Source organism: Malaclemys terrapin, chromosome 5, assembly GCF_027887155.1.
Source record: "Malaclemys terrapin pileata isolate rMalTer1 chromosome 5, rMalTer1.hap1, whole genome shotgun sequence".
NCBI lineage: Eukaryota > Metazoa > Chordata > Testudines > Emydidae > Malaclemys > Malaclemys terrapin.
Window position 1 is genome coordinate 100,200,377 of NC_071509.1, and position 18,399 is coordinate 100,218,775.

Genomic DNA, 18,399 nt, shown 5'->3' on the forward strand with positions numbered 1-18,399 from the left:
GTACCTGCCTAACTCAAAATGGCTGAGGAGGATGACAATGACAACTCCTCCCTGATAACCTTTAGCCCAGTGGTTAGAACATTATGGAGATATACCTATCTCATAGAACAGGAAGAGACCTTGAAGGTCATCGAGTCCAGTCCCCTGCCTTTACTAGCAGGACCCTGACAGTTTTTTTGTTTTTGTTTTTCCCGGATCGCAAAATGGCCCCCTCAAGGATTGAACTCACAACCCTGGGTTTAGCGGGCCAATGCTCAAACCACCCTGGTCTAATTTCCCCCTCTGCCTATTGAGGAGAAAAGATTTGAACTGGGGTTTTCCACCTCCCAGGTGAGTGCCCTAACCAATGGACTATGGGATATTTTAATGTGGGGCTCTCTCAATCTGTTCTGTTGAGGCCATTCCACTTTGAATAAATAAATAATTAAATGTGCATTAAAGCAGAGAGAGAGAGAATGATTTTATAGTCCTGTTGGAGATGAGTTCAAATCCCTGCTTCCCATCAGCCAGAGGGGGGAACGCATACTCAGGATGTAGGAAGACACAGTGAGTGCTCCAACCACTGGGCTAAAAGTTATAAGGTGGAATGGGTACCACCAACACTTCGTCCTTCAGCATTGGTGGCATTTTGTATGGAGCCCAGTCAGTTAGGTGGTCTCAGTAGATTGGCTACTGGATTGGACCCTATAGGCAAAATGGGCAGGGCAACACCTAATTTGAGGGTCCTGCCTGGGCTTAGTCTTAGGGTGTGAGGACTGTGTGCATGTCCAGTTGCAGATTTTTAGGTAACTAATTTTCCACTGATGAAATCCCTTAGGAGGCTTGGGAAGGTTAGGCGACACATGAGTGGGGCTTTTGAGGATTTAAATTTTGAATGTATATGCCTAAAGTGGCAAAACACACCTAACTCCCTCTGTAGATCTAGCTCCAAAATCACTAGTCACTTCTGAAAATCTGGGCTATAATACCAAGTGTTAAACTCTGCCCTATTCAGAAATTGACTGTATCTCATCTTTTGCAGCTATCCATAAAACATACAAGTTCCTCCTAAGATTTCTGAGATTGTCATACTGACCACAGAACCAGTAACTATAGTTTGTGTTTATGTTTCCTTGCCTTCAAGCTTGTACCTGTAAAGCAATTGTGATTCAAGCTGTGTTACTGTTAAATATGTCATTAATAATTTCAGTAAGACATTATATCTTACCAATACAGACTGTAAACATTTTATGTCATTAGGTAATGCACTGAGGCTTTTTTACACCATAACAGCTTTATTTATCTACTGTGTTTTGCATAATTAGCTGCTAATGAGCCTCTAACTTTCACTGCTGTAAGGTCTAGATATCCATTCCCTTTTCAATGAATTCATTTTTGCTGTCTCATTAATGCACTAAAAAAAACTGAAAATTGTATTTTAATTAAAGGCTAAACTACCTCTAGCTGGAGTCATTAAATAGGCTGATAAGCTCCAAGGAAAATACAAGAACTTTGTCTGTCAAGGGGAGAACATGAAAACTAAAATGGCCCACTCTCATATGGTGAAAGAAAGGATGGTATATTATTCTCGTTTGTTTTTCCTTCTTAAATTATTTATTTTGTATCTGCCTTGCAGCCTGGAAAGGAACAGCCATGAGAAGAGTGCTTTTTTCTAAGAAGTTTTTAAAATTGCTTTTGTATCTATTGAAATAATTTCATTCAATGCCTTCCACTTATAAGAACACATTTGGCAGCAATGAGAAAATGTCCTTTTATCCAGGAAGTGCCAAAGAAACATTTCCAACTTCAGACTCCTTAAACTTCTCTTTGTGTCTTCAGCAGTGTTGACAACCCCAAGAGTTAAGAAATTGGGTGATGCCCAAAAATCATGAGATTAGCTTAAAATCATAAGATTTTTAAAAATAATAGAGTTTGGGTCTTATTTGCCTTCTGTTTGAGACTTTAGGATTCACATTTCCCAGCCTTTCTTCACAACTAAGAGGGCTAGAAGCATACTTTAGATCAGGGTTCGGCAACCTTTCAGAAGTGGTGTGCCGAGTCTTCATTTATTCACTCTAATTTAAGGTTTTGCGTGCCAGTAATACATTTTAATATTTTTAGAAGGTCTCTTTCTATAAGTCTATAATATATAACAAAAACTATTCTTGTATGTAAAGTAAATAAGGTTTTTAAAATGTTTAAGAAGCTTAATTTAAAATTAAATTAAAATGCAGAGCCCCCCCGGACAGGTAGCCAGGACCCGGGAAGTGTGAGTGCCACTGAAAATCAGCTTGTGTACCGCCTTTGGCACACATGCCATAGGTTGCCTACCCCTGCTTTAGATGATTCACAGGTTTTTTTTTTAATACATAACTTCAAGACACACGCAATAAAATCATAAGTTGGCAGGACTGCCCCAGTTCCTGATCTCTGCAAACTCTAAGAAATTAATCATGTTACACACTTAATTTTATAAATTTGTGGTCTAGAGAGAGATGAGAGAGCAAGCTGTTTTGCAACACATACAGAAGAAGTACAAGACTTCTACCTTAGGTTTTACATGAAAAAGATAAAGAATAGTTTTTGCATTGTTATCTATGGGGAAAAATGATTACTTTGGCTGACTTACTTTAAAACTAAGTCTCATAATAGGATAGTCACTAAAAGGAAGTGAGAAACTGACCATGAAGCCAAAATAAATAATGCATTTAAACAATCAAAACAAAACATACCAACAATAAATATTATTTAATATCAAATGTGCTTTTCATAGGTGAAATAATCTATTTGTTTAGGGCTTGTCTACATAGTAATCCCACTAATGCAGTCTACAGGCATGTGATTTCTAGCACACTAATGTGTTATGCACTAACTGGTCCATGTAGATCTTGCTGTTGCATGCTACAGATTCCCTACTGCTCTTTAATGTACTGTGCACTACATTAAAACACAAGGGACCTTTAGTGCACACCAGCAGAGTCTAAATGGACCAATTAACACAGACTACTTTGCACTTTAGAAGTTGCACCCCCACAATGTACATTGTCACACCGTGTAGCACTTACTTTACTTCAACCCCTGCTAACATGATTTGGGACCTGCCCTTTTGAGAGATCAGCTCTCTCTCTTTCCCTCTTGCTATGCTGTAGGAGCTGTAATCAGCATAGCACCCAAGCGAGACTCCTCCCCCCATACTTTAAAAGAAAAGAAGATGGCTCTTTTGTAAGGTTTCCTAGATTTTACTTACCTTTTTTCCAAAATGACCCACATCTTTTGCTTTCAGGACACTTTCCATGGCCCATTTCTTTTGCCTGAGATGTATGATTGATGAGATGTATCATGATCAGTGGAACTGGAATCAGAAGGCCCAAGTTCCCTGGAGGGACTGTTATTAAGGGAATGCTAGTGGAACAGGGATTTAGGCTGGAAGCAATTCAGCCACAGGGACAGAGAAGTCCACAGGGTTTAATAAAGTTCCACTTTCATAGTTTCATTGACTCCAAGGCCAGAAGGGTCATTACGATCATCTAATCTTATCTCCTGTATAACACAGACCATAAAACTTGCTCCAAAACAATTCCTAGAGCAGATCGTTTAGAAAAAAAAATCCAATCTTGATTTAAAAAATTGCCAGTGATTGAGAATCCACCATGACCCTTGATAACCTTACTTCCTGTCTGAATTTGTCTAACTTCAACTTCCAGCCATTGGATCACTGAAGAGCCCATTATTAAATATTTGTTTCCCATATGGGTATGTGTAGATTTTAATCAAGTCACCCCTTAACCTTCTCTTTGTTAAACTAAATAGATTGATCTTAACTATAAGGTATGTGTTCTAATCCTTCAGTCATTCTCGTGGCTCTTCTCTGAATCATCTTGAATTGTGGACACCAGAACTGGAAACAGTGTTCCAGCAATTGTCACACCTGGGCCAAAAACAGAGGTAAAGATAATCTCTCAACTCCTACTCAATATTATCCTATTTATGCATCTCAGGAGTCCAGTAGCTTTCCTGTCAACAGTGTTCCACTGGGAGCTCATGGTCAACTGATTATTCAGCCCAACTCCCAAATCTTTTTCAGAGTCACTGCTTCCTAGAATAAAGTCCCCCACCATGTAAGTGTGGCCTACACTCTTTGATTCTAGTTGTACATATTTACACATTAGCCATATTAAAACACATATTGTTTGCTGAGCCCTGTTTAAAGAAGTAATCCAGATTGCTCTGTATTAATGACCTGTCCTCTTCATTATTTACCAGTTCCACAGTTTGTGTCATCTACAAACAATATCAGTGATGATTTTATGTTAAATAGCATAGGGCCAAGAACTGATCCCTGAAGGACCCAGAAGAACCACCCCTAATTGATGAGGATTCCCATTTACAATTACATTTTGGGACCTATCAATTAGCCATCTTTTAATCCACTTGTGCAACTTAATCTGCTTTCAGATTCACTCTTCCGAAATTAAACATGGTGACAGCGTCTGAGCGGGTGAGTCCTCTGCTGTGCAGCAGCTAGCTGAGTGAGCCACAGAACTTTGTCTAAGCCACCTGGAGCCCTGGACTCTGCAGACACAAATCTAGTCCCATAGTGGAGCCAATGGAAAGAGGAATTCCAGCTATGCACAGGCCATGCAGGAAGATGACCACAGCAGGAAAGTATTTTACGTTTTTGTGGAACAAGGCAGACAGATCTGCACCAGTCTGACACTCAGCACTGCTTGAAGCCACACGTATTCCTAGGAGCTGTGGGGACCTATCATTTCTCAAAGCAGAATGAAACTGTGGAACAACAACGTTTTTTCACTATATCCCAATCTGAAGGGGCGGAATTGGATTCGTATGTTACTGCCTTATGCACAGTGACTGCTACAGGACTATGTTGCATCCAACTGCTCCTTTGATATTTTTATTCCCCTTCAGACAGTTTTATTTTAAATGTGAATAGCAATTCTATTTTTTTTCTATTTTATGAGAACTAAATGCAAGATCCCAAACATTAACTAGAAGTGTGTAGTGTATGAAGCTAAACAGCCTGATGGCATTCTTAGTGCACAATAAGTGTGTCCACACGGGGAGTTAGTACATAGTAGCTAGTGTGCTTTAAATCTACACTCTAGCATATTGCTCCTGAGACAGCAGCAAAGGAGAAATGGGGGAAGGGAGGGAATCCATTCCCTTAGTGAGATGCACTAACTGTGGGAGACAGCATGAACAGGTCAAGGAGAAGCGCCCCACATTAGGACGGCATTGCAAGGAATGTAGCAAGTTGAGACATTTTAGCAGTTTGTGCAAGAGCAGAGGAAGGTCTCAGAAAGATTCAATCAGACTTGTACTAGAGGGGGAGGACACATCAGACAGAATCAATGACATCATGACTCTCTCCTTGTGCTGGAGAGTATATCAGAATCAGGCTGTCAGGCCAGAAAAACAACAAGGGACAATACTGACCTCTGTGCATGCAACAACGTTAATATACCTATGCCATTTCAGCTGAATAGTGGGGACTTCTGCAAAGGGATTCCTCAGGGTGGAAGGTAAACACCATGGACACTCAGCCATATCTACACTTGCCGGGGATAGACACTGCTGCGATTGATGCAGTGGGAGTCGATTTAGCAAGTCTATCTAAATTTTTAGGCACCTATATACATTTAAAAATATGACCCATAATTACACATTAAACCCTGTGTAAATCAATGTACTTCTCTTTTTCACCTTGGCTGATGCTACTAGATTTTTAGAGATATATGTATTTATGGCTTTTAAAAAAATCTGAAATGTATCATTATAAAATGCTGCAATCACTTGAAATACATATCTAAACCTCCCTTCACATTCATTTTTAGATAGACTTTTTCCATGTTTCTGGTTGGGTTAAACCTCTTTGAAACAGGGATAGAACCACCACCTTTCATTTAAAATAGTTGTAAGAAGCCATTAAGCTCCTTTACATAACTAGATAGCTGAAATAGGAACCTTCACCCCAGAACCTGGACACCTTACCTCCCAAAACAATGGCCTATGAATCATAGAATATCAGGGTTGGAAGGGACCTCAAGAGGTCATCTAGTCCAACCCCCTGCTCAAAGCAGGACCAATTCACAACTAAATCATCCCAGCCAGGGCTTTGTCAAGCCGTGCCTTAAAAACCTCCAAGGAAGGAGATTCCACCACCTCCCTAGGTAATGCATTCCAGTGCTTCACCACCCTCCTAGTGAAATAGTGTTTCCTAATATCCAACCTGGATGGGTGAAGGGGTTTTGCCGTCTACTGTCCTGCAAAGGTTTGTGTGTCTGTGAGAGAAATGTCAGGAAGACCAGAGAAGCTGAGAAAGAATGCAGCATGGAGGCACCAGACACAGCCTGAATAAGTGCTGGAACACAGACACCAGCTTCTAATTTTCCCCAGGGGTGCTCAACCCCCACTCAGCCCCAGGCCCCATCCCCACTCTACCCCTTCCCCCACCCCCAAGGACTCACCCCCACCCTGCCTCTTCCTAGCCCTGCTCCACCCTCGCCCTACCTCATTCCGCCCCCTGACCTGAGTGTGCCCCATCCCTGCTCCTCCTCCACCCTCCCAGCACCTCCTGCATATCGCTGAACTACTGTTCTGCAGTGCTCAGGAGGTGCTGGGAGGGTGGGGGAGAAGTTGATCAGCGTGGGCTGCCAGTGGGCAGGAGTGGGGGAAGGGAGAGGAGCTTGGCTGCTGGTGGGTGCTAAGCACCCACTAATTTTTCTCGGAGTCGGCGCCTATTTTCGGGAGCAGGCAGGAGCGGCGCCAGGGTTTTTGGCGCCCTAGGCAGGGGTCCTTCTGCGCTCCCAGTCATCGTCGGCAATTCTGCAGTGGGGGGTCCTTCTGCGCTCCCGGTCTTCGGGGCACTTTGGCGGCAGATCCCGGAGCGAGTGAAGGACCCACCACAGAATTGCTGCCGAAGACCCGGAGCGCAGAAGGACCCTCCACTGCCGAATTGCCGCCAAGGGCGGCAAAATGCCATCCCCCCAAATCCTGGTGCCCTAGGTGACCGCCTAGGTCGCCTAAATGGAAGCGCCAGCCCTGGGAGCAGGGCCCAGAGAAAAGCCTAGAAACACAACTTTTAGGGCTGAGTGCTGCCTAAACATGGCTTGGAGCAAAGAAACTGTCTCCTGCTGTTTGATTCCTCTTGTGTTCAGGGAAACAGCGTCTTGTACATTTTTTGTAAATAAAAGGATTGCATCAGAGATACCCAACTCCATCATTAACTTCCCTAACAGAAACAACCTGCAAGACTCCAATCTAGCCAAAGGGATGCCACTGTGTTGTAAAGCAGGTCTGAAAATTAGCACAAAAATCCATTTGTTAAAAGTGACAGTGAATAAGTATAAGTCTGAATACAGAATTTAAGGAAGTAAAACTTATCTGAGCAATGTCTAAAGTACCAGTAAACAAAATTAAAATAGATAGCTGCATATTGTATTTGAAAGATGAAAATTTATTTACACTTTCTGGAAATTCTTAATAGAAATATCTAAGGAAAACACCAAAGAGCAGTTCTTCACACACAAAAATCTCTTTTGGACAACGTCATGTCTTCCTTTACAAACACAGACTTCTGGACTTTCCAGCTCTACCTCACTCCTTGGCATAAATTGAGATCGACCCAATCCAGTGGTGATTCTGTGATATTGAAAAGTGTAATATACTACACCCCTAAATGTCAACATGAATTCTGTTCCTGACCTTTGATTCAGGTACTTCATCCTGATCTACTTAATGTGCAAAGTGCCTTAAATCTCTCATGAAAGCTTTTCCTAATATTAAATTAAGTGACGATATCTCAAATGCTTAGCAGCTGATTTTCCCTAAAGATGAAAATCCAAAGTAAGCCAACTTAATTAAGAATTAATTCCCTTTAAACCACAGCCTGAATTGTTCATTTCTACTTCAGTCCCTGATCAATTATTTGTGGCATGAAATTATCTACCAGACATGGGTGCAAATTAATTAAAATGACAAAAAGTAATTTCACATATCTTGTCAGATTCCATCCTGTTTTTTTTTTTTAATGTCTACGTGTTAATAAAATGTGTTAGCCTCTTTATAAGGCTATCTGTTATGACTTCTCTATTTCTCTACATAGACCAATATTACCAACTTCTTTATTGTAGCACAATCTATTTCTCACTACCAGGCTCCAAAGGGTGAGGTTTTAAAGGGTATCCTATGGAAACTCCTTCCACAGGAGGCTGTTTAGCTAGCTGCTGAGCAGGTGCAGAGAACCTTATGGGATTCAACAACAACACGGTTAAAAAAAAAATCTCCAATCAAGCAATCTGATTGCCCTTGAACAAAAAGAAGGAACTTCAACCAACTACTGGTTGTTTTCATTTTGGAAAACTCACATAGTATTTTGGCAGCTGAATACACCAGGAAAGCTAGCAAACCATCTTGGAAAATATTCACCACAGAAGGCTCTGGAACTAAACTTTGAGCTCCACAAGTAGGAGTAGGGAAAGATCACAACAGTGATATGCTGCTAGTATTTTAACAAATGTTTTCCTCCTTACCTTGTTACAAAACAATGTAATCTGATGCATGTACTTGTAGAGGAGAGGAGAACCAAGAAAGGAGGCAATATTACTGGGCAAACAAGCATATGAAGCTGCTCTTTTTACTGAGTGCTTTTGCTGAAAAACATGCTGAAAAAACTGACAATATGGCAGAGCATTCAACATATGTAACTTAAAGAAAAGGAAAAGACCTTTTAGGAGGATCTGGGGCTTTTCTCCTCCAGCAATGTTTTTTTAAAGTTTCTACCATCTGGCACAATCTGGTCCACTATAAAGGCAACAAAACTGTTTTTTTGGATGGGAGGGGGAGAATATTTTTCTCTGTGTATATTTATAATCTCCAGGATAATTTAACAGCCCACAGAGTAGGGTCAATCACATCACAGGCAAGAAAAACATCCCAAACTTCTCTTCAGCATGGTGGCAGATTTTTAACAAGCAATCTATGGAAACCCAAAGAGACCCTTTCATGATTTTTCCATTCTTGAGTGGCTCTCTCTGATGAACATATGCATCTAGTAACTAGTAATGAGAAACTACAGCACAGTCAAGATATTAGGACATGAGTCATACAGGTTTGAAGAAAAGGGCCACGATTTTCAAAAGCCGGAGCCTTAAGCTAGGCACCTAAATCCATATTTAAGCAGCTAAAAATGACATTTTTAAAAGTGCGTAAATTATTTAGTAGCACAAGTCCTATTGAAGTCAATGTGTGCTCCTAAATCACTTAAGCATTTTTGATAATCCTGTCTTTAGATGCTTGAATATAGACTTAGGCTCCTAATTTTAGGATCCTAGTCTTGAACATTTAGACTTATCTGGAATTTTTGCAGCTCATACGAATGCAGAGTTTATGTATAAATTGAGTTTTTAGGACTAGATCATCAGTCTGGGAGCCCTAGCGAATTCAGCATTTAGACAACCTGGCCATCGGTGCTATAGTGTAACCAGTGCTAGTGCACAATGCAGATAAGGCCAAACATGCACACAAACATGGAAGGCTAATTAGAGGAACTCGTGCTTACAAAACAGATAGTAAAAGTATTGATACAGAGAGCCTTTAATATAGTTTTGTTCACATCATTAAATTCATTTTCATAGTTCAAATATTAGATTTTTGCTATACATATCTCTATGTGGTATAGAAACAACACTACTTTAAAATAATACTGTTTGAGGAGATATCCAATGCAAAGAATATCTTTACTGAATATGAAAGTTGACATCCTGGACTTCTACTGGAGTTTTGCCATTGACTTCAGTGGAAAATTTCACCCCAGATGTCCAAACCTAACAAGCTATACCTGCGCGTGGCTCATGACAAGAGGTTCTGCTAGGACATGTCACATTCTAAGGCCCCAGGACTGCAAGTTGGACCTTACCCTTGCATGCAGCCTTAATAGAGTCAAAGAGGCTCTGAAATGGGTGCAGGATAAGGTCCTTGGTCCCCAAACCCACATGCAGCAATGAGGTACTCAGTATCAGCAGGCTTATTTTTCTCTGGCAGAGGGAAAACTGATTTGCTGAAAATACTTTATACAATTCTTCAAAAGCTGACACTTCTACTCACAGGAATTGGTTCTGTTGAAATAGCACTGGTCTACAATTTTTGAGAAGTCGTCTGCTTCAGATATAAAATGTGCTATTTATTATGTATTTTGATGTGCTGAATTCAAATATGACAATTAAAACAACTGATTGGCTACTGTTTCTAAGATATTTAAGTTTTTACATTTTATGTCTATGTTTATTGTGTAGATAGTACAGTTTTACTCATAAATTGTAAACCTAGGTCTTTTCATGTGTTTATGGTTGCTTTACATGATAATATTTCACCTGTCCTGATTATGTAACACTTTAAAAATCAGCAAAAGGGTTATATAAATAAAATTTATTATGAAACAAAAGCCAAAAAACTATTATGTACATAGTTTAGTCCTATTCAGTGTCTACTCGGAGCTTCTTGGCTGGTCTCTTGTATTCATTAAATGGAGCATCTCTTGTCACTGTCCAGCAATAGTCTGCAAGCATTGATGGGCTCCATTTGCCCTCGTACCGTTTCTCCATTGTTGCAATGTCCTGGTGAAATTGCTCGCCGCTCACTGCTCTGCAGTTTGGTGGAAAAAAATCTAGATGAGAGTGCAAAAAATGTATCTTTAGTGACATGTTGCAACCAAGGCTTTTGTATGCCTTGAGGAGGTTTTCCACCAACAACCTGTACTTGTCTTCCTTGTTGTTTCCAAGAAAATTTATTGCCACTAACTGGAAGGCTTTCCATGCCATGTTTTCCTTGCCACGCAGTGCATGGTCAAATGCATCATCTCGAAGAAGTTCATGAATCTGAGGACCAAAGACACCTTCCTTTATCTTAGCTTCACTAACCTTGGAAATTTTCCATGGAGGTACTTGAAAGCTGCTTCTGTTTTGTCAATGGCCTTGACAAAGTTCTTCATCAGACCCAGCTTGATGTATAAGGGTGGTAACAAAATCTTCCTTGATTCAACAAATGGTGGATGCTGAACGCTTTTCCTCCCAGGCTCCAATGACTGTCGGAGTGGCCAATCTTTCTTGATGTAGTGGGAATCTCTTGCACGACTATCCCATTCGCAGAGAAAACAGCAGTACTTTATGTATCCAGTCTGCAGACCAAGCAAGAGAGCAACAACCTTCAAAGCGCCACAAAGCTGCCACTGATGTTGGTCATAGTTTATGCACCTCAAAAGTTGTTTCATGTTGTCATAGGTTTCCTTCAGATGGACTGCATGAGCAACTGGAATTGATGGCAAAACATTGCCATTATGCAGTAAAACAGCTTTAAGACTCGTCTTCGATGAATCAATGAACAGTCTCCACTCATCTGGATCGTGAACCATGTTGAGGGCTGCCATCACACCATCGATGTTGTTGCAGGCTACAAGATCACCTTCCATGAAGAAGAATGGGACAAGATCCTTTTGACGGTCACGGAACATGGAAACCCTAACATCACCTGCCAGGAGATTCCACTGCTGTAGTCTGGAGCCCAACAGCTCTGCCTTACTCTTGGGTAGTTCCAAATCCCGACAAGATCATTCAGTTCACCTTGTGTTATGAGGTGTGGTTCAGAGGAGGAGGATGGGAGAAAATGTGGGTCCTGTGACATTGATGGTTCAGGACCAGAAGTTTCATCCTCTTCCTCTTCCTCATCTGACTCAAGTGAGAATGATTCTGGTGCATCAGGAACAGGCAGTCCTTCTCCGTGGGGTACTGGGCGTATAGCTGATGGAATGTTTGGATAATGCACAGTCCACTTTTTCTTCTTTGACACACCTTTCCCAACTGGAGGCACCATGCAGAAGTAACAATTGCTGGTATGATCTGTTGGCTCTCTCCAAATCATTGGCACTGCAAAACGCATAGATTTCCTTTTCCTGTTCAACCACTGGCGAAGATTTGTTGCACAAGTGTTGCAGCATATGCGTGGGGCCCACCTCTTGTCCTGATTTTCAATTTTGCAGCCAAAATAAAGGTGATAGGCTTTCTTAACCATAGTGGTTATACTGCGCTTTTGTGATGCAAAAGTCACTTCACCACAAACATAGTAGAAGTTATCTGCACTGTTCACACAAGTACGAGGCATCTCTGCTCACTTTCGCTAAACAGAAATGTGTCCCTTTGCAAAATCAAACACTGACAAATAAGAGAGTACGACACTGTATGATTTCTGGAGCTGATATAGGGCAATTTGTTTAGCAGAGTGATGTAAGCTTCATTATGATTGCATCATCCATGACTTCTAGGAATAACATGATGCAATTCATATCATGTATGACGCAATACCAGCTTCAGATTGCATCATTCATTATTTTGCCTAAAAAGCAAGTACTGTCCAAACCCAGTCAAAGATGTATTTTAGTCATTTCTGGTTTAAATTGAGATCCCTTCCCTTTATAACTCACTTATCCTCCGCCATTCCCAAGTCAAGGGTCATATATACTGACCCAATAGCATATCTTGAAAACTAGAGCCAATCAACAATTTTAAGCATTATTTTCATTCTCAGTTATCCAGAATTAGTAAAGTTTGACTACATTTATTTCAGAAGCATTTTGGCTGTAGAGCAGTGTAGTCAGTGTTTGACCTGCTTTATAATCTTAAAAATAACTATCAATGTTTTTGGCAGTTATCTCCAAAGGACCAAAAAGAGGAAAGACAGATAGGACAAGGCCTTTCTGAAGAGATTTTCTTAATAGCCAGGGCTTGAAAAATGTACCTGACATGCTAACACAAGGACTGAGTCTACTTCTCAAGGTAGAAAAATAACTGTGCCACTCTGATCTTTTCCAACTCACACTTCTTCCTGTCCCTTGTCACATGATTTGATTCATATTAAGTTTTGAAGAATAAACTTATCACCTAGGAAGGAATCTGCCCACTGTTGAGCACTGCACAAATAACCAGCTGTGTTAATAAAATGGTTTTCAGAAAACAAATTAACAAAGAAGGATGAAGTTGATATTTTTCATGAGTAATTCTTACCCATGTAAGAAATCCCATTGTCACATGATTAATCCTTGAAAAAAGTCCCATTATTTATTGTTTGAGTAAGGATTACTTACATGGGTAAAGGCTGAAGGACTAATTCCTGAGTAATGTTAATTTTGTTAAAATGAACTAATGTGAGAATTTCAAGCTGCATATATATGATCTTAATCTAAATAAAATTGAAAATGTTACCTCATCATTATTTTTAGCAAACTACTGTAAAATGTGCACATCTTTTTACATAAGTGAAGCTGTCATTAGCTTATGAGAACTCGGCACAACAAATGTTCTTATATTTTCACTGATTTTTTTTTTTTAAACCTAATAGCCATGCTTCAATTATATTACCTCTAGGCTCTATGCGATCTTTATATTGAATGAATATCAGCCAGAGTACAATGTTTATCTATTTATGCTCAACATTTTTAGTTTATGTAATTTATTAAATGTATGTGTCATTAATATGGACAGTTCCAACCTTGCTTTTATTGAAGTCAGAGGGAAAAAATACATTTATTTCAACAGGATTTAAATTGCATAGATTAATGTATTCTGGTTATAGTAAGAATGCAGAATATTGAACATTACAATTTATCAGAAGCTTAACTGTATGTACATAAACAGAAAGTAAGTAAAGACGTATGGCTTCTTAAATTCTAGATACAGTTAGGTAAGCAAGGGCCAGATCCTCAGCTGACCTAAATAGACAAATATGCAGCTGAGGAGCTGTGCCTTTGGCATTACTGCTAGAGGTAATCATTGTATGTATAGTTCATAGTTCACAATCACTAACACAATTTATATTTTTGCTTGGCACTATAATTTTTGCAGTAAAATGTAATTACCCTATAAGCCATGGCAATTAAGGTTATACTCTTTAATAAATTCTCTCTCTTACCATCACATCCTTGACATATATCCTCATACCCTCCTTCCCAAAAAAGATGTCATCTATGTTCTCAAGGATGTACTTATCCAAGGACAACGTGAGCTTTTTCCCTGACAGGAAAGAGACGGCATCTATAAAGATCAGCTTGTGCAGCCAAAAGTTCAAGTTGTTGCCAAATACAATTCCCTGAGTCTCAAATCTCAAACAGTAACATTTAAAATAACTCTGGAAATGCCTTGTGGGACTTGTCCCAGTGATTTTATTTGTACTAATAAAGTTGATTAATGTGAAACGGTTAATCTGGAAAATTGTCCAGTCTTTTCCAGCCAGTGGACCCATTACAATTTATGAAGCTTTGGTAATATGAAGTAAAGGAGAATGGTGGTTTACACAACAGTCCTTAAGGCTTAAATTGTTATACAGGTGCAATGGAAAGCCTTTTACTTGGGCACTAAGGAAACTGTCCTCATTGGCTTTATGAAAACCAGCCATGCCAACACTGTAATCCACACACTATCTGTCCAAAATGTCTCAGTGCCATAGATCCATATTTACATATTTTAAAATATTTTCCACAAATAGTGCATATTGCCCCCTTCCTTTACTGATAAGACCTGGAATGTTGCCTTTGCCAGTTGCAGTCTCCATGTTATACTGAAATCTACTGGATTTTAGGATTGCAATAATGTCCTGTCCCAGCTGTGAATACTGGTTGCCCACCAACACCAGGACCACAGGATCAGTTCTAGATCCACCAATGGGTTGATCTCTTTTCATTTCAGGTAGACAGTTAAATAAAAATCTTGATGTTTCCACATTCCATTTTTGGGAAAGTCTTAGAAACTTCTATTTCTTGCATGTATCCATTGCACAAATACTAAACAGAAATAACGCTTGCCATACAAAATAAGATCAAAAGACCAATCACTCTTCAAACATGTCTAGGACAGTGATTTCCAACCTGTGGTATGTGGACCCCTACAGTCTGCAGACTGCCTAATATTTCCAAAGGGGTCCGCACCTCCATTCGAAAAATTTTAAGGGTCCGTAAATGAAAAATTTTGAAAACCACCGGTCTAGGAAATCTGACCACAGAGTTTATGGTTTAGGACTTTTACCCTGCCTGTCTTGATAATTAACTGTGTTTTGAGGGAGGAAGGACATCTTTTGAAACCAATCCTTAACAGCTCATGTAACCACTGCAGTAAGTAACTGATGTTTGTTAAAGTGAATTTGATATATTATCCATAAGTCCCCATTTTCAGTTAGCTGTATGCTAACTATGCATGGCATAGTACAATCTCTAAACTCACTATATGATGTTGTGATCAGTCTCTCCATTACTATATCAGGTAGAAATTAAACAGATAACTTAGAAGAATCCAGATTTCCAATGGCAATATCTGAAAAGAAAAACACAACTGTATTCATATTGCAAATAGATTAAAATAACCAATAAAGTTTGCACACATACTGAAAATCAAGAGTAATGGCTAAGGTACAAAATAGTTAGCTATAATGAGACAAAACAAAATTACAAGCAGTTTGAAGTTTCATTACTGAATAGGAGTATACAAAAGATACTGTAGCAAATCTGCAGCCACCTAATTCTTGGAGGTCACTATTCAGCACACTAAAGCCCTGATCCAAAATCTACTGATGTCAATATGACCCTTTATATTGACTTTAATCAGGCCCTATGGCCATTTGGAACTTCATGGCAGTAGTAGTGATAAAACCCTGGTCCCTCTGCTCCAGAAACATAGGGCTTGTGATACAGGGGAAATCTCCATTAGCTGTTGGCATTAGGGACCTATGACTACACGTTTAGCAGTTTTGAATCCATCCAATAGAAAGGAGTGGTACATACACATTTACACTAACTTACAGCAGGTTTTAAAATGGTGGGGAAAAAATGAAACATTTGAATTTAAAATAAAAGTGGCCAGCTCTGTATGCAGGTCAAAAAATGGAAGAAATTTTAACTACTCCCTACCCCAAAACCATGAAAAAAAATTGTTGACATTTGAAAAATTCAAACCATGTTGACCAGCTCTACACTTAATCAGTTCAAAAATTTATTATAGGGGCTACCACAGTAGAAATAATAAAGTAGTTAATAATAATTTGTTAATACAATCCCACTAAAATATACAGGGTGTATCTTTGGGACTGCTTAGTAAATGAATAATGATATTGAATTCATCTAATGCAGCTCAAAGTTAATATGTGCACATCCTTCCCCTCCAGAAGAAGCAATCGTTGGCTGGAGCAAGCAGGGCCTGTGCTAGGACTTTTCTTCTCTAGCCTATTTTCACCTCAGCTGTTTCACACCATGCTCATGCCCCCTCCAGGTGCATCTGGATATAATCAACTGTACAGCGCCTGTCATCACTCTGCACAGTCCAACAGCCACAGGCACCCGTCCTACAACAGCAAACTTTCCAACACTGAGGAGTTCAGAGAGCGAGATGCAAGCGTAGCTGAACCCAAGCCTCCAACCTTCCCCCAGCCTTGTGCCTGGGAGTGATTGGACCTGCATGAAAAGGGAGAGCACATAGATGCAATTTAAACACTACTCCAATGTCACCCTTAACTCTGCTTAGCCTCTTCCTCCTCCAGCAAGTGCAGAGCTCAAACATCCTGGCCATGGTGGGGAGAGAACCTGTGGAAAATTTACAACTCTGTCCTGGCTCCCTTCATGTCCTTGGCCTCCTGCTGTTTCAAGAGTCTAGTTCCTTTTCAAAAGTTTCCATAAGCTGCTGATTTTACTGCTGCTTCCCTGCTACCCTTGCCACCATGAAACGTAGCAGCCCTCACCTCCCTCAGTTCACACAGCAGGCATCTCGCCCTCCTCCCCAGCATTGGTCCTACACGGCAGCACCATGTCCCCGACTCCATCTCCCCATTCACAGCCAATCTTACACTTCAGGAAAGTAACATGAGCCCCCAAAAGTGCTAGAGCGGAGTATGAATCTCTGAGGCAAACTACTTAGAGAGTGAAATGAAGAGAAGAAGAAAATAACCCTACACCAGAAAGCAGAACACTCTAGGCAAGGCTCCTTGTCACCAGCTAGACAGGAACCGCTCCCCTCTGCAGTGTCCCTAATTTTTATACCAGAGACTTTTGCATGCAGCAGCTATGGTAACTGCACCCTTCCTAGTATAAATCCTTTCTTCATGGAGCACATTTAAAAGACTCAGACAGCTTGAATGATTCACAGTTTTCTATTGAACGTGATTTGCAATGCATCTCACCCTGACCCAACAATTACACCAGGACACATTGATGGGGAGAGAGAGAAAAACTATTTCTCTGCTCTCAAACGATACAGCAGCAGCTCGATACATTGCCCCCCAACCCAACCCTTTCAGATTGTTGTTTCTGTCAGCATGTCTGTGTTTTAGGCAGAGACAATTCATGTAACTTTTGAAAGTGCTGAAAAGCACCAACTGAAAAGGAAGTGGGACCAATGTTTTTAAAAGAAAGTGAAGAGTATACTTGTTGGTGCATGCACCCAGACATACAACATTATTCAGTGCCTTTAGACAGATAGATCCATCAGACTGGAAGCGTAGTTTCTTGTTAGCTGTTTATATGAGCCCTGCGAATGAAAGAATGTAGACTACCATGTTCAGACACTGGCCATAGTCGGATACCATTTATACCAGTGTAAATCTGGACTAACTGCATCAAATTAAATTGAGTTATATCTGTGGTGCAAATGACATCAAAATTTGGCCTATGAGGATGTTACATATGAATATATTTTGTTGGAAGCAAATTCAGAGATCATGCATTCTTCTCACACCCATGTGATTGATTAGGCACTTCCCAAGGATCTTATGGGTCTGTCATGGCGCTGTTGCACCATTTGCTTTCAGATTTAGACAGCTTCTTAGCAGAGACCTATAAATGTCACTTGCTGCTACCAAGAGAGACAGCTAAAGATGTCCACTGAATAATGGAGAGCCTTCAGTCATCTGGAAGAGTGAAGCAGTGATTCAAAATTGATGTGTAACTAAGTGAAATAGGGCCTGCAATTAATCTAACACTTTTCCAATTCATGAAGGCTTTTTTCTTTGTTTCTACGCTACTCATGAATATGTAAATACTCTAAAATTTACATATTTTTCTGTACATTACAGGTAAAACAGCAACAAAATGGGACATATATTTGTAAGGAAAAATACAAATGGAGCATTAAAGCTTTGGCAATATCAGCTGCAGTTCTACTATTTTACTGGATGTTATTTGTTGATACTGTAGATGCCCCTGATAGATTTTAGCAGAAAATAAGCCTAGCCTGCATGGTTTTCATTTACTAGTTATGTTTCAACAGACCTGTCTTACATAGTTGTCAGTTTTTTGAACTGGTGGCAGGACTTGAGGAGTAAGATTTATTTTTTTTTAAGTGGAATGCATGCTTATTTCAGGGGCAGAGTGCTCTT

The 18,399-nt window shown here is 40.0% G+C and overlaps 2 pseudogenes; both read right to left on the bottom strand.

Moving 5' to 3' along the window:
- LOC128838527 (bifunctional heparan sulfate N-deacetylase/N-sulfotransferase 3-like) overlaps nucleotides 1-3,274 on the bottom strand; it is a 42,665-nt pseudogene extending 39,391 nt beyond the window's left edge.
- A 170-nt stretch (nucleotides 3,275-3,444) lies between these two features.
- LOC128838528 (bifunctional heparan sulfate N-deacetylase/N-sulfotransferase 4-like) overlaps nucleotides 3,445-18,399 on the bottom strand; it is a 192,897-nt pseudogene continuing 177,942 nt past the window's right edge.